At 46.9% G+C, this 4,820-nt stretch overlaps 1 non-coding gene across 1 annotated transcript; it reads right to left on the bottom strand.

Annotated features, from left to right (window-relative positions):
* Positions 1–936: 936 nt before the first annotated feature.
* TRNAA-UGC (transfer RNA alanine (anticodon UGC)) lies at positions 937–1,008 on the bottom strand. Its single transcript has one exon. It is a non-coding gene; the product is annotated as a tRNA-Ala (tRNA).
* Positions 1,009–4,820: the final 3,812 nt, after the last annotated feature.

The following is a 4,820-nucleotide window of genomic DNA, read 5'->3' on the forward strand; positions in this document are numbered from 1 at the left end:
CGGCGGCTCTCCACATTTTGTTCTGCTGCAAAATGTTTTAGTGTTAAGTTTGCCCATGTGCTTTCCTCGCTGCATGGGGCCAAGAACGACAGATCACTTTGTCTTTAATACGCGCGATTAGCCGCAGTGGCACCACGTCGTTAATGCGCAGCTGGTCACAAGTCTTCTGGGATGACTTCGTTGGTGCGGATATCAACATCCAAGAAACGTGCTCAAACGGCACCTTTGTAAGTCAAGTCCTAGCAATACCTGACAGTAGCACGGTGGTTTGGGCCAGTTGGTTGCTATTCGAAATGCAGAAAAGATTCGCACATAAATAAAGCGCACTGACAAGACCAGGAACAAAGAAGACAGGACGGTGCTGCATCTCTTCTGCATTATCGACGCCTGACAGCCAGAATTCTGATTAACGAGGCTGAATTCACCATCTGCCGTGAAGGCTTGAACAGCGATTAGCTATGCTGGGCCCCCAAAGCAGAACGTCAACAGCGCAGGTCTCAGAGAGGAGAACATGACGGTGCTGGAAAGTTTAGAAAGCGGAGCGATAATGTCTGCTTTGAAGAGGTACGCGCACATAACTGTGTTTTTAATGAAATAAACGGCCCTTTTTAGGACGTAGCATTTGTGGCTGTAAAATGTGCTGTCCGTTTACTGCGAACTTCTGATATTACGAACGCCATCTGCGCTACCGGTGGGTTTGTTACGGATGGGTTGACTGCGTTCCTACTAGGCTACTACTGTGGGTCCAGCAAGGTGCCTGCACAGTTGCACAGTGTCATTCGAAGCGTGATCATAGCATACTGATAGGTTCCAGCTGAAAAATGGTCACAGCAAATCTGCCGGTACGTTCGAGTAGAAATGAAGCGCTGAGCACACATATTCGTCAGCGCAAAGCAAGGAAAAAAAAGGGCCGCTGCGCAAATAAAAAAGTCCCCGTGGAGGTGCCGGGGTTCGAACCCGGGACTTCTCACATGCAAAGCGAGCACTCTACCTCTGAGCTACACCCCCGACAATAATAAGCGAACCAAAAAGATGATACCATCCTTCATTTCTTCATTAGCAAGACCACAAGATGACGAACACTGCCAAAACTACGACATACGCATTGGCCGCCCAAATTACGTTGGACGCAGTTTTTATCAGTAGCTCTGCATGCACTGAATACTGTAAAAGACTTGGTAGGTTCATTAGCGACTTGTCGCGCCAGCGGAAAACTTCCACAAAAGGACCAAAAATTGGAAGAACAGTACGCAGAACAAACCATGTAACTCGAACCATGCGTTTTGCTATCTCAGTCCGTATTCCGACTACTGGTATTATCGAGACCGTCATGAGTTGCCGCACCTGATTGGACGAAACGCCGGAAGAGGATGCGGCGCCTTGAATGCAGCGAAAACTGTATAAGAAACGGGACGGGGACGTTACGCATATTGTGTACGCTCCCTAGCAGATGCCAAAGGACGCCATTGAGATAACAGCCAACATGGCGGAACGCTCTGGAAAGCACCTTCTCGTATCGGAGTGAACTGTATTGGTGTTAATGCATTTATCGGTGCGTCAACGTCCTATAAATTGAGTGCCGGCTTTCGCTATTTTGCCTACCAACTATTGGATGGACGATAAATTTGGCGTGTTTTTAATTGCTTTCGACGAGGTGTTAGCTTATAGATCCAACCAGCAGCGATTTGTTGGCGATATTCTTGAATTCATCCAAACCTTGTGGTGCCACTATCACTTCAGCTGCAGTGGCGCCTGCGTTTGCGTACGTTGAATGATGTAGCATAAAACATGATCTCCCGCAACATGCTTTTAGAGAGTTATAGCATATCGTTACCGTGTTAACGTTACCTTTTATTGGGCTTGGCTACCGACGTTTGCGCATGCGCGGCCATTACCTGGGCGGGACGCTTTAGTGGATCTCCTTCAGCGTTCCGAGGAGTTATCGTTCGACCGTAAACAAATATGGCAGTGAACTCCATGCCCGCTACGAACCAAATACAGCATTCCCGCCGCACTCTTCGGCGCGATTTGTCGCTATAAGGGATAGCATTCGCTTTTCTTTCGCATACTTTCGCTCATACGTTGAGGTATAAGTGACAATTAGCCCATGTATTGTCGGGTAATTTGGAGATTTTCGAGCTTTTAAGGCAAACTATATGATGTGTGCATAGCCAAAAAGAGCAACGACAAAAAATTCAGTTCTCGTTGGGCTCTGCAACTCGTTAGGGGAGACGGTATGCTAAAACGTCTTCCTCCGTATTGCAACGCTAACCGGTAAATCTCGCGCCAGGTAGCACTGTAAACTGTAACCAGTTATAACTGTCCTAGCTGTTACATTGTTACAACTGTTTACTGCGCTCATTCGCTATTCTAGACCCCTGTTAGTTCCTGAAGCGTCCTGTATCATAATCGTTTGCAATGTCTGGCAGCGTGACCCCGCTCGTAATGTACGCGGATGATCAGTCGCCAGCGAAGCGCCACTACGCCGATGAGTTTGACATGCCGTAGGCAGTTCTTCGGCGTCCCTTACAGCCCTCAATAGCCGCGGTGCTGTGGCTGTGCATTGAGCTCGCGGGTCGGATGGCAAGTCCGTTTTCAGGCGTCGCGTGCGCTTGATGCAATGGCGAACCTCTGAAAAGTGCATCTGCGAACTTTCCCAACGCATTGGCGAAGAAAAACACAGTAAGGAGTTTGGTTAGCTCATCCCTTTTGTTTATTTACTGCAGAAAAATAAAAAGCTTAACAGCGGCATCTCGCGGTTCTAGCAGTGCCTGCATAAAAGGAAGCAAAAGTTAAATTACCGTCTGCATAACGGTCTGTTCACAACAGCCGCTTATGTTTAGCGATGTTGCATGCGGCAAGTTGTCACGGCGTCGCGATGGTTCAGCACCGCAACCAGCGTGCATTGTGCGGCAAGTGAGTGCACGCAACAAATTTTCCTCTCTGGGGTGTTTCCAAACTCTCACCTCTACAGTATATGGCGCCCAGAAATCTTATCCTAGATGTACTCACTGCAATAGCATTGCAGATCTGGTCCACATCGTCTGAACCTGCCCTTCCTATAACGACCCAAACGGAAATGTAGAATCCTGAAAGACATTATTACTCAACCACGAAGCAGAAGAGCAACGCAAAGCCATCGGTCTCGCCCTGACCGCCGCCCAGTCCCAAGGGATTCCGGCCGACGGTTAGGGGATTGAATGGGGGTTCAGGCCTTCTCAGCCGTCATATTTGACGGGTGTGAAGAAATTTTATTTCTCTCTCTCTCTCTCTCCCCGCTCTCATTCTTCCCAAAATAAATTCAAAACGCCATGTTCTGCAAGCAGACCTGTCTTTTACTTACCATTGGCGACCGGCGGCTGCCAGGCCGCCAGCTGTCACTGCAGAGCCATGCGTAGCTGCGTTCATTATTTTCTTTTCTAATTACGCCTCAGGCCTTCAGGGGGTCAGAAAGAGTGTTTGAAATATTCTCTTCGTTTATTGAATCCACTGGGTGAATGAAGGAGCTGTTGTTTACATCTTAATTGAGGCATCTGATGCGTAACTAAAATGAGGATTAATATTTCTTCTTCCGCATTCAATTTCTCGACAAAGTTTCGCTGCAGAAACCGCTGCGCTGTGGCATGTTGCCGCCGATACCAGTAGCAACCAAACTGCATCCGCTTCCGGCGTATCTACCAATGAGTTGAGGCCGAAAATCACAATTTGATTATGACGTAAAACTCTGAATATGGACCATGGTCTCTGTCCTGCTGCAAAAAAAAATGCAAAGAGGTAAAAAATCGCAAACAATGATTAGCAATAATCTTGCACCGCAAATAAGGGGAACAAGGAAGGCTGCTTGAATAGGCAGCACATTCCATTCAAAAACTCCTTTTAGGTCTCTTCATGCCGGATATCCAAAAGCTGCAGCGCGTCGAGATAAAAAAGTTACGGAGGGCACTTCAGACTAGTTAAGTGCTTTGAATGCGAAAGAATTTTTTTCATTTCTTGATGTTAGTTTACTACTTCTTTAATGTTTTCTCTTCCTTTTACTGGAAAACATACTCATTAGCATACAGTCGTAAGGGAAAGCATATGCTAGGTTCACCATTGCTCGCCCACAAGAAGTGCAGTTTTTAGGCCTATGGGCTTCGTGCTTACCGCGCAGTTTTAATGTCCTATACTCCGTTTAATAAATCACTGCAATGCTGTCAAAGCTGGCGCTCTTGTTTGCGCTCCCAGCAACCGCGACTAAAAATTAGTGCGCTCCTTGTGGCGAGCGGAACATATTAAAGGCTTTGCCTGCAGGCTTAATACATGACACATTTGTCGTCAGCTTGATTAAATGCACTCTCACCGCTGACGACAAGCTGTCGCTTTCTCGTGCCTTACACCACTCGGAGAGAGAACAAGCGCGGAGTAACACGCCTCCCTTGTTTTCCCGGCCGGACTACTTCCGTACCTTTCACAGCGTTGCACCTGATGTATGAAATGGAGTATAGGTTCACCACTCGTTCGGAAGATATTTTATTTCGTTTACACCACAGTTACGTCATCTGGGACTTTTGTGACCACCGCCACTGGAGAACGAGAATTGAGCCATAAATGCTTTGGCATTAAATATTAACAAATGCTTTTACGAGCTGGAATATAAAGGATATATACAGCTATATTGAATTACACACCTCCTATTTCAGTGCACTTTCTGCTGCTCTGTGAGAAAAAAAGGCATAAATATACTATGGAAAGCGGTAAACTGCAGTAGCAGCAGTATGAAGAATTGAATAAAATTGGTACTTTGAATGCGGGGAAGGAAGACGCCTAGGGTGCCTCGATGC

The sequence above is a fragment of the Amblyomma americanum genome, chromosome 2 (assembly GCF_052857255.1).
Source record: "Amblyomma americanum isolate KBUSLIRL-KWMA chromosome 2, ASM5285725v1, whole genome shotgun sequence".
NCBI classification, from domain to species: Eukaryota; Metazoa; Arthropoda; class Arachnida; order Ixodida; family Ixodidae; genus Amblyomma; species Amblyomma americanum.